The sequence below is a fragment of the Adiantum capillus-veneris genome, chromosome 11 (genome assembly GCF_014529385.1).
Source record: "Adiantum capillus-veneris isolate H3 chromosome 11, ASM1452938v2, whole genome shotgun sequence".
In the NCBI taxonomy this organism is placed as follows: domain Eukaryota; kingdom Viridiplantae; phylum Streptophyta; class Polypodiopsida; order Polypodiales; family Pteridaceae; genus Adiantum; species Adiantum capillus-veneris.
In genome coordinates this window covers 107,312,454-107,325,143 of record NC_140941.1, presented here as the reverse complement: position 1 = coordinate 107,325,143, position 12,690 = coordinate 107,312,454, and positions in this window count along the sequence as shown.

Below are 12,690 nucleotides of genomic sequence, written 5' to 3'. Positions count from 1 at the left end.
CCACCTCTACTACTTGCATGTATCACTCCATCTATAAATGGAGTTCCACTGTACAAAATCACTTATCTCAATAATATCATTTTCATGAATGCGAGCAATATTTGTCCGCCATGATTAATAGGTCTTACAAGTGGTATCAGAGCAATTTGTAAGCCTTACAAGTCTTATTCAGCTATTCTTAGAAATGTTTAATTAATAAAACATCCAATTTTCTTTTTTGTAAATCCAACAAGTTGAACCCTAAGGAAACATCTTCCATGGGGGCGGGTCCTTCTCAACCTACATCAGATGTAAAATTGTTGTACTTAAAGTTTCAATTTGAAAATGTTCTTAAGGAAAAAATCTTTAAGGATGGAATGGATCGCTACTATGTTAAGTTGGAAAATAAGCCAAGCGAGTGCAGAGACCTTGTAGATGTGGATTATGACGGGCTTATATATTTTGGTAGAGAGGGAATGATGTACTTAGTGGTTCACAATCCCTTTATTGTGGACAAATGGGGGATGACTGGCACCAAGGACAAGATAGATGAAGAGCTAGCAAATGAACCACCCAAAATGGATAAGCAAAACGTGGTGCTCAGATGCACCAATGAGATAGAACGGCTTAATACAAACAACAATTACATGGGGCTATATAAATTCAATAATGGAGAACAAACACTCTATTATAGATGTGATGAACCTCGCATCAAGGAACCGATTGATCGCAAAAAACAAAACATTTTTACTTACACAGAGGGGGGAAGTATTCAGGTGGTCATAATGGACAAGTATGGCCAAAAACACTCTCCTATGGATCATATGGAGTTAGAACAATATACATATTTTGGGGGACCACTCCACCAATACTATGTAAATCCAAAAGAAGTGAAAACCACAACTACTCACATGCGACCAGAACTGGGCATGTAAGTCTAGTGAGAGACAGAGTGGAAGATTCTTTTGGACATGAACGATTTCCAAACACAGGGCCTATGGGATCAACGGGGTCTAGGGCTTCTATGAACACACATAGGGGTACTGCGGCACCTGATGTAACTTACACAACTAGAATCCCTGTGACTATTACATGAGATTGACTTGATGAACGTATAGCGGATAGGAACCAATTATAGTGCCAAGGGGAGATTATGAACCTACAGAGACCACACCAGGGTCCAAGAGGGTCAGGTGTGGGTGAGGATGGTTGCGGAGTCGAGACGCATTTGACCATCTCAAGTGGAAAAATGTGTACCCAAAAAGTATAGTGGATGGGGAGATCTGTATGTCCATGTTTCAATCTTCAAACAAGTGTTGAGGGCGGAACATGTAACTAATTTCCATAGTCAATATGAAGGTTTTGGGTTGACTTTAGAAGGAACTACTTTGACTTAGTTTCAACCTTTAAACAGCCTGGGATTCCCAAGTATTGAGAAACTTCTTTGAGAAATCACTGAGGAATTCTCAAAGATAGGGTTTCAAGCAATACATAGAAAGATGCCTTGCTAGAGAAATACTTCAGGATGAGAGATTGTCAGTCCGTTTCATAGAAGAGTTGCAAAATGACACTCTAAAAAAACACTTGCACTTAAAGGCATGTGCTACCTTTGAGCAAGTCACGAAAGAGGCCTTGTATCAGGTAGACAATTTCAAGGCATATGGAGAGGTGATAGAAGACATAGACCAAGGGATGAGTAGCATCTCTTCAACCACTAGTGAGTCCACAATGAAACTGTGCGGGCAAAACCCAACTATGTCGTGCGTTGATCAAATGATCGAGGAAGTGATCAGAAGGATGAACCAACGAAACACGACGAGCCCAAACACATGACAAGTGCTCACCCAAAAATGTGACACTTGTGGAGGAGATCATCCAACTTAGTGGTGCAACCTTCAACAGAGGCTAGATAAGCGTATCGTGTGTACTAAAGTGGTATGCTACTGAACAGAAATGGAAAAACCATGAAACCCATGAATGTTTCTATAATAGAAACTATGTTAGAGAGAGACAATATGGGCCACATGGAGGCCAACAGTTTCCCCCCCCCTCCAAGATACCAAGTAGGGCCAAATACTGCAATCCAAGGGCAGGAAAAACCTCAACCTGTGTTGGGGCATCAACCTCATTTACCCCAGAAAAAAAGGGCCATGGTAAGGATTTCTCAACCCACAGAAGCACCTTCTGATCAGAGTATGGTCCAGATAGTTTCATATTGAGAACATTTAGACAATACCTATGAGAGAGGGTTTGACGGAAATGCATATGCTTGAGAGGGACAAATTCCATGGATGGTCCCGGAAGAGATTCTAGAGCCCTTATACATCACTCAACCAAAAAAACCATTACTTGGTCTCGATGAAAATATGCTTATATTCATGGAAAACCAAAACTAGAAACCTAGGGGATATCCTCCTAGAACAGGACAACCAATGGGGGCTCCACAACAAGCTTGTCCACTACCTATAGGACCATGCTATGAATGCGGTGATGATCATTGGGCAAGGATTTGTCCACACAAAGGAGAACAAATCAAATTTTTTTGGTTCTGTGAGGGGTGTACAAATGACCATCTAATCCACATTGTCCAAAAGACCCTATTAACAAAAAAACAAGCAACCATGAACAAAATCAAAATCATGTCAAGTTCAAGTGGATCAAAAACAGAATCGTGCTTCTCAACCCATAGAAGCACCTTCTGATCAGAGTGTGGTCCAGGTAGTTTCATATCGAGAAGATTTAGACAATACCTATGAGAGAGGGTTTGACAGAAATGCATATGCTTCAGAGGGACAAATTCCATGGATGGTCCCGAAAGAGATGCTAGAGCCTTCATACATCACTCAACCAACAAAAAACCATTACTTGGTCAATGAAAATATGCTTAGGCTCATGGAAAACCAAAACTAAAAACCTAGGGGATATCCTCCTAGAACGGGACAACCAATGGGGGCTCTGCAACAAGCTTCTCCACCACCTTTAGGACCATGCTATGAATGCGGTGGTGATCATTGGGCAAGGATTTGTCCACACAAAGGAGAACAAATAAAACTTTTTTGGTTCTATGAGGGGTGTACAAATGACCATCTAATTCCACATTGTCCAAAAGACCCTGATAACAAAGGAAAAGCAACCATAAACAAAATCCAAATTGTGTCAAGCTCAAGTGGATCAGAAACAGCACCAACCCTTCCAATAAACACGGTAATGAGAGTTTAAGCATAGGAGGCTACAAGGAACACCCCAGCCAACCAAACATAGATAGAAAATTTGTCTGTTAGAACCCCTAAGAAATCCTGGAAGGCAAAACGAGACAAGATAAAAGCCAAAAAAGAGAAAGAAAAAATGGCTTTGGAAACCAAATTAGTACAAACAGAGGAACAGTTGAGGATGGAAAGAGACCTTAAGGAAAAAGGCAATGTAGCAAAGCCATCAGCAATACCGTCAAGAGAATCTGTCTTGGTGGACAAGGTCTTTGAACCCTTGGATGCAATCTTAAAATCTTATGATGCTAGGTTAAATCCTAACCAAACCCAGGACGATAGGCGGCTAACATACCCTCACCCGGGGTATGAAAAATAGAGGTTAAAAATGTGCAAGGAGCTCATCCAAGCTGCTCAAGCGCTTATGGAACCACCAGTTCCGACTGCTCCAAAAGCTGAGGTGTTAATCTGTAAAAAAATTAAAGAGTTAAACGAGCATGTAATCGGAGATGGAGACCAAACAGATTCTGTAAGGAAACGCCCTTGGATACGAGGATAGCTGCCAATACGACAGATGGATATATTTTGAAGCACCTTTGCCAATTCCTGAGGTGGAAGAACAATGGCCACAGGATTTGTGGAGCATATCAAGAACAAAAAAGACAAAAGTGCAATACTTCAGCCAACACCGATCACGAAGATTCACCTTGAGTATGAGCTCTAACCAAATGATATCCGATCACTGTTTGGTGACGCAGGTATGGAGATATTGGAATGCAACAAACCTGAGCCATTGAAGACTTTACCTTTGTTTATTGGCAACCATGAAACCAGATCAAAGGTAAAGAAAGTACCATCTAAATGGAAGGCTAATCCTAAGATGATGGATACCAAAACTCTTCATGAGCTGATGTCATCCCCAATCCATTGTACGCTAACTCTATCAGAGTTACTGCATATAAGACCTCATCTTTGGACAGAGGTGAAGATTTTTTTGGAGAAATTAGGGCTGGTAATTTTGCCACCAAATGCTTCTCCAAAAACACTGAATACCCAAACCTCAAAACAGGCTAAATATGAGGCAATGCCAGTGAACAAGGTAGGAGATTATTGTGAAGGAGAAGAAGAAAACACCACCCTATCCGTGGAGTACAAAGATGTGAAGTCGATAGCAATATTGGATAGTGGAGCCGGAATATCCATAGCCACCAAAGCAATGGTAATTTAAAAAAAGAGGATTGCGGTCATGATAGGTCAACACAAGATGAGGCATATGTACTAGAGCCTTTTCCAGAAGAGATGTTTGAACCTTTTGAATGGCAACAAATACTGGCCACTCTTGATGTATGCGTGAATGAGGTAACCTTGACAAAATTATGTGATGAGAAAGGATATGATATCATTCCATTCCAGCTAATGAGTGTCAAACTAAATCCAAAATCAAAATTGGAAGTCCTTGACAGGGAAGAAGTTACAGATTGACGACGCATAGTGGATGAGATCTTAGTAAGAAACCTTGACCAAACAGATGAAGAAGCATTTCATGACTCCACAAATAAGTTGTTAGAGGACAATGTAGACGACGAGATTTCTAGTAGCTCAGATTAGAACATCAACGGAAGGATCAACAAGTGATCTACTATGATTTTCCGAACCAAAATCCTTGAAGACAGTGTAGATATATGAATAAACACACAATCAAACGAAGCAAGACGATCGGTACCTCTATTAACCAACAAAACATTGTACTTAAGGTTGGTTGAAGCAACCAATTGCCTTAAAGATGGGATATCAAAGAGGTACATGAAACCCGACTCAACCAAAACAAAAAGTAAAAAGAAGATCAAACAAAAACCACTAACAGAGAGTATTTTCAAAACATCTATGAAGTTGTCGAAATCCGAGCGCAAAAACAAGTACAATGAATTGAAACGATCTTTGAAGGAAGTTTGCACAACGGAAGTGGAAACCGATTAGGAATCAAACGATGATAAATTTGATGCACCTTCCCACCAGGGATTAAATATTTACGTAATTACAAAAAATTTTGTGTTATCACAAGGTCTTATTGACACATTTACATGATTACACTAAAGATGATCATGAACAATCCGGTTAAGGGCAACTTGCAGACCCACTACATTCCCACCGGTTTTTTTAGTATTCCTGGCAGGCCCGTCGGGTTTTTTAATTTTCCTTGTGGGCCTGCCGAGAATACTAAAAAGCCCAGCAGGCTCTCAGAATTATAAAAATGCGGGCCCGATCGGGGCCGTTGGGTGTTATTTCTTTCTTTCATCTTCTGAGAGAGAGAGAGAGAGAGAGAGAGAGAGAGAGAGAGAGAGAGAGAGAGAGAGAGAGAGAGAGAGCTGGTCGACCACCTTTGCAGGTACGTCAAGAGGAGAGAGGAGAGAGGGAGATAAGGGGTCGTGCGGGAGCGTGCTCTGCATCACAGTACGTGGCAGCAGTGGAGTACTTGACCACACGGTGCGGGTATGTGTTGTGTGTGTATGCTTGTGTGGTAGCGTGCCTTTTGTCGTATTGCGTAGCAGTGATAAGGTACCTTACCATACAATGGGAGTGTGTGTGTAAGCTATCCTGTGGAACAGTGATTATCACGCGGGCAGCACTTCGGTGACGCGGGGGAGATGGTGTCCTTGTGGTAAGTATTGGCTTATTGTCTGGGTACTACGTCGGTAATGCAGCAAATCTAGTATCCTTATGGTAAGTCAACTTCCCTTCCCCTTACGTATGGGCATCAGTCAGTAACGCAGCTATATGATGTTCGTATGCAAGCCATTGTTTCTCCTTAGATTCAGGCAGCACTAGAGTCGGTAATGTGGCTAATAGAGTGTCGTTTGTTAGAAGCATCTATTTTTTCATAAATGTGGCATTTAGGTTGTTAACCCAGTCGTACGAACGTCATATAATTTGTATGTGCATGTGCAGTTAATTTTTTAAGTATTAAGAATATGAAATACTTGGTCGTAACGCGGCTGTGAAGAGTATTTCATATACAAAATGTATGAATTGTTTGATTTTGTTGTTTTTAACTGTCCATATGAAATTATATACTAGCTAATCATATTCAAAAGAATACTTTATTCATCAATCATTGCTATTTTGAATGCTCCATTTATATAAATTATATGCAATAAAGTATTTATTTGCACACAAATTGCGTGTTAAATATTCTTTTTTATCTTTTAGAGGACCTCAAGCATTATTGCTATTTTTAATGCTTCATTTACATAAATTCTTTGTAAAAAAGAATTTGCACACAATTTTCATGTAAAATATTCTTTTGTATCTTTTTAAAGAGCATGAATTATCATCACTTTTTTTATTGCTACATTTACATAAATTCTATGTAAAAAAGTGTGTGAACACAATTTGCTAGTCCAATTTGTATACTTCCAATGTCGTAAATGTTTTTGAAGTTTTGAAGTCGGTGTGTGCTTTGTTTGAACTAGTATGTGTGCATGGAGGAAAGTATAAGTTCAAAATTCAATATATGCTAAAATGTGCCAGACTGTTAACATGTATTTTTGATCTAAATTAACCTCTTATAAACCACTTGTTTGATCTGCATTTTACACGTGTAACAGATTTCAATTTTAAGTGAAAATGGTTTTCAACTTTTATCAATATTTCCTTGCACATTTGTTAAAGTCTTCAAGTGGTGGTTAAGGTTTTGCCTGAAATAGTGTGAGAGTGTTAGTGTCATTCGCAACCATAAATTTGTATTTGATATGCTGTTTTTTATTGTCCAGTGCAAATATGATGCCAGATCAAAAGAAAAGTATTATGCGTGCCATTCGTAAAGAACGTATTTTGGAAATCTCATCATGTGCAGATGATTGCATACAGCAGATTAGTGAAAGTGATGTATTCATCAAAGACCTCACTAGCGCTATATGGGAGAACACAGAGCGTAAGTTGCAAGTTAAGGGCCAATACGAGTTGTGGATTCCAATAGGGTTTGAGAATTTGATGCCCACCACAAGGTTAGAATAGTGTTGGGAAATATGAAAGTATGTTGCAGAGACTTAAAGGAAGATATCCCACCTGCCTACGACATGTCAAAATTAGAGCTCTAGGATAAATTATGGGAAGAACAGAAGGTAAAGATGAAGCATGTGAAAGCGTAGGACTAAGCAGCCTTACCCAAGAGATTGAAGATGGCCCAAGATGCGCAAGCAGCTTTGGGAGGTCAATCCGATGTCAGCGGCACCGCCACAATCATGCGCACGACTTTGAATGCAAAGTGCACTCATCTTGTCGGCATCCCTCACGAAGCCTTGGTAGAAGGTATGAGGATTGGAGCAGGCTCCTTTGGTGTGTGCACATTTTACACCATCAAAGGCATCTCTTTTTTTCCAGACCACATTACATATGTGAGAAAATGTTACAAGGGAGGGAGTGAGGCAAGATTTGATAGCTTTCAGACAGAGCAAGGAATACAAACGCTTCACCCCTCCATTGTAAGGTGCATTGTCTTTATTACTGAAGCTCCTTGGATCACAATATTCCCGTACTACAATGGGGTTACCGTGGGCGACATGATGTGCCACTTACCATTTGCTCACAGATTGTTCAGACAACACATGCATAGGCTACAACATGGTTGGAGGTCATTGCCTGTAGCAAATCTTCATGTACAAGAGATAGACACAGTGCACATCAAAGCAGTGATTGAGCAGATGCCAACCATTTGTCACGCCTTAATCGACGGCATTGTGGCTGCCCACTCAATCGGTATAGTACACAGTGACTTGCACCCATTCAACATATTGTTGGACTTTACTCATGCCAATAAACCCCGTGTCGGCATCATTGATTGGGGTATGATGCTTAGAGCACTAGCTAAGCACGGAGCAATTAATTATCTGCATCCAAGCGCACAGTGGGACTTTACAATTTTTGATGCATAGAGAGCAAGAAATGCCGAGATGGCTAAGCGATTGTGGGCTGCTTCCAAGCTATATGATCCATGGTGCACAGGTGCATACACAAAAGCGAGCGACATTTATGCATTGGGCTACCTATTCGACATGCTGACATATTTTTGGAGTGCAGCCAGAAAAGTTTATTTTCCAGAGGAATTTTTTCACTACCCGGACGAAGATGTTATGAGGGCTATTTGGATTAAAGTAGATTGTTGGATGAAGTTAAAAGAGCGGGAACAAAGAAGAAATGCTTCTGACGTGTTGATATTTTTCAAAGAACATTTAAAGATACACCCTAATCCTGTCCAACGTCCCCTTGTTGCTTGCACCATCATTTTATCCGATTTAAACATTTCTATGATATACATATGTCTTGTCTTGGGTATTCTATTTTTTATTGAAGTGTATTATCTGGTTTGAAGTGGTTCACCTAATTGACTCAATTATCTTTAGTCATTTCAAATTTGTGATGTTGAGTGTCACTATTTCAAATTTGCCTTGTGGTTCAATTAGTCGCATTTGTTGTGGTTTGATTTTGTGGATTCAACGGTCTTTTGTAGTGAACGAGAAGTTGCTATCTTCTACGTACATCTATGAGATTGTTGAATCGTGAGAATATATGTTTTCCAATGATATTGAATACTTGTCTATTTGTTGATTGCAGCTCTAAGAGAAAATGGCCGATGAAGAACAAGATATTAGCACCCAATCACTGCCCGATGATCAACAACAAGCGGCTGTTAATGCATTTCAGAGTATGAAGTCTCTAGCACACGGTATGTCGGCACAACAAGCGACGCGTAATGCTCGCGAAGACTCTCAAAATGAGCAAATCCAAACCACATGCAATGGAAAGAGATCAATAAAGAAGTGACAAAGGACATTATCAAGACAATATGGCCATGTGAGAACGCAGAGATCAAGAAAGGAAGGTGGAAGGTTTCGAAGTGCACCCATGATGCGATCAAAGAAAATACTGAGAGGATTTATTTGGAGGTTTATGGACATCCCCTGCACAATGCAAATTGTGAGCTATATTTTGCAAAAATGTTATATGTTCACTTTGCACAACAGCGACCAGTAGACTTCTTGTCAAAGGAGACAACTGTTGCCACTCATGATTTAAGGGAGATTTGTGTCACTTTCACGCGAGATGAGCTGGCATTGATAGTGAAAGGCACCAACCTACAATTAAAGGGAGAGAAGGATATTTACACGACATAGTTGGCAGAGAAAGATGCAGAAATAACACGGCTTTCTACAGCCACCCAGACACCCCAACCCTCACAAGTCCGGATGGAGAAAAGCATTCAATGCTTGAGCCAGGATGTTCAAAATCTGACATAATGAGGGAATCCAACACCCGTACAAGGGACACACATCAACCACCTTGTCATGCATCCATATTTGGTCCCCTCATCTACTTCAGATGCATCCTCATCTTCCCAATGTCCAGTTTGCTACAAGAATTTTTATGGATGGAGTGGATATTATACATTGACATGCGGTCATTATTATCATTTAGTTTGTCTTATTCGTTCAATGAAAAATAGTAGTCAATGTGCAATCTGTTCACAAGATATTCCACAAGGAATATATATTATGTTTGGCATGGCAAACGAGTATAAATTCAAGCAAGCCTGCCAAGATACTCCTATAACAATTAGAAATCTGTTTGATGAGCAAGATGATGCTTCAGAGCAACACAATTGAGATAGAAAAACTATGTACATCGCGAATATGAAGCATTGTAATTACTCAAAACACATATGAATACAAGGTCTTTTACAATGGTTTTGAACATCTACTCGCTCTACTCTCAAGTTATATTGAATCTGTTGAGTTGTTATTTGGTTCTAAGTTTGAGGGTTGTGGTTCTCCTTGTAATTCAACCTCCACATCTATTATCAAATTCTCTTATATTTCATCTATAGTGCATTGAGATACACCAACATTAAACTCTTCTTCATCTTCGTTTTGACAATCATACAACTAGGTTGGAATTTCCTCCTCGTAGCCAGCACTTTTGATGTGATTCAATATCTTTTTGTTGCAAAACATATACACTAATTTTTTTGCTATGTCTACTACTAGTTTGTCACAAATAGTGTTGTGAACATACTTGTACATACTCCACTTTCTCTTTGAACTTGAATTTGCTACACATTGTACGAATACTTTCATTGCAAGGGGACATAAGGTAGAATAATGCTCTCCACCATTCATCATCCACCACTTCCATGTAGTTTGCTCTTTTGCCATTACCTGTACAAAATCATTCGCAAAAGAACCTTATTTTAATCTAAATGCACTCATTTCTTTGATGCAATCATTTCGATCTTGAACGTTGAAGTAGAACGTGTTGACCACGTGATAGAAATCGCTTACCACCTCTGTATTGGACATTAGATCTAAATTCCAATACTTTGGATTGAGCATGTAAGCAACACTATGGAGTGGACTATGAGTGCTCTTCCACCTTGCATGAAAAAACTTGGCCAAAATTTTTCATTGTTTGCCAGAGAATGGTAATCGCCACTCCTTCTCTACTATAGACTCTTTCAGCTCTTTGGGATTTTTAAGACTCTGTTGGATTGACCACCATGTCATCCACACTTTGTCCAAGTTTGGCGCCCTTTGATCAAGATTGTGGATCGCGAGCATAATGGGCATCATTACATGGTATGCATCCAATACACTCCTCGACGAGGCAGTCTTGTTTACATTGCCACGTAGACATGTAATTTTATCTTTCACTTTTTCTTTTTGCCCAAGCTGCCATTCATCAAAGGCTGCACAATTGAATGTGTCAATCACAATGCATTTATTACGGAGAAGTGATTCCAAGGTATAAAAGTGTGTGCAGGACTGAGTTTCAGCAAGAAGTTTCAACATCACTTACATGTGCATCCTATACAAATCGAGCACTCTTTGTCGCTTCAAGATAAATCTCACAACTTGACGTGCTGTATCAATTATTTTGGCGAACCATGTGGTTTCTTTGCTAATGTACCAATCTTTTAGCACCAAGTTTAAGTTGTGCGTATTACAACCATTGGCAAAAATGTGTGGAAAGCACTTATTTATTAATTTACTGACGTTTTTACAATTCTTTGCGTTGTCCATAACTACTTGAACGACATGTTCAGCACCAATTTCTCTAATTACATTAATTAAGACCTCATAAATGTATTTTTTCACTTTTAATTGCACTAGAACTATCAATCACCTTTATAAACGTTTCTCCCCTTGGACAAACCATCATAACATTGATCAATGATATTCTTTGAACATTTGGCTAGCCATCACTCAGAATCGTACATCTTGAAAGTGAAATATTCCCAAGTATTATTTTGCCAACACGCTCTATGACTTCGATGTAACATTTTTCCAGGAAAAATTTTCTTATCGTGTGATAAGAAGGAGCTGAAAATCCTTGACCAAACACATCGATTTTCTTCCAAGTAGCCTTCCAATGATTGCTGTCTACCATGACAAAAGCACTTTCAGTAAAGAATATTGCTTTGGCGAGTGCAGTTTCTGCTTCTTCTAGAGACTGTACTTGAAAGCTTTGATGTAATGATTTTTGATGCATTTGACTAAGTCCACCTTCATTGTGACTCTTAAAAGGAACACTGCCTGGAATTTCCTCTCCTTGCGCAGTTTGTTCTCCAAGGTTAGTTGGCGTTACTACAGGATCTGCGAAGTTAATATTTGGCTCTGATAACACTTGAATCGAAACCACAGAGCTATATATCTATTGTCTCTTGCCACCCTTTTTGGAGAGCTCTTCTCTCAACGCTTTGCAACTGCAGGTGCCTGAGCATGTTTACATTTTTTACAACTCTTTTTAACGCTACCCAAAAAATGATCCCTAATACATGGTGCACCGCCTGATTTTGTTGTGCAAGAAAATTTACATTACCACTATATATATCGGCCGCATATGTTGTGAAAATAATCCCACTCTTTGCGAGGAGATTTTTTATTCTTTGGCTTCTGCGTACCACTTGTGCCCACATTTTGCTCCATTGCTTTTATATTAAAATTGAAGACAAAAGAACCAGATGTTCAGTTTTTGAAACATTTTTCTTATTTTTAATATACATTAAAATTTAAAAACCATTCAATATGAAAGTAACCCTGATGCACATGAGATTTTCAATGCACGCTAGTCAATCCTCATATCGTTTCAATGCACGCTAGTCAATCCACATATCAATCACCTATATTGTAAGCAACCATACACATTGCAATGCAGTCTATGCATGGCATAATAACTATAACAATGCTATGAATCTCTCTATGCAATTATTATTATAATGATTATATATATGTTCACTTTGATTTGCAAACAATAAGACACATCTAATTTCAATTGCTACAATGTGCGCTCCTTGCCGCACTGTCGAAGCAAGGGACTTGCCAATACACCGTGTGCGAGCCACAAACGGCTCCAAGCACACAACAAGCCTAAACTAGCAAGCTCAAGAAAACAAAGGGTGTGTCACTCACTGCTCTACGCTCGCCTTCGTGGTGGATTCCTCGCCGCGATGAAGAAG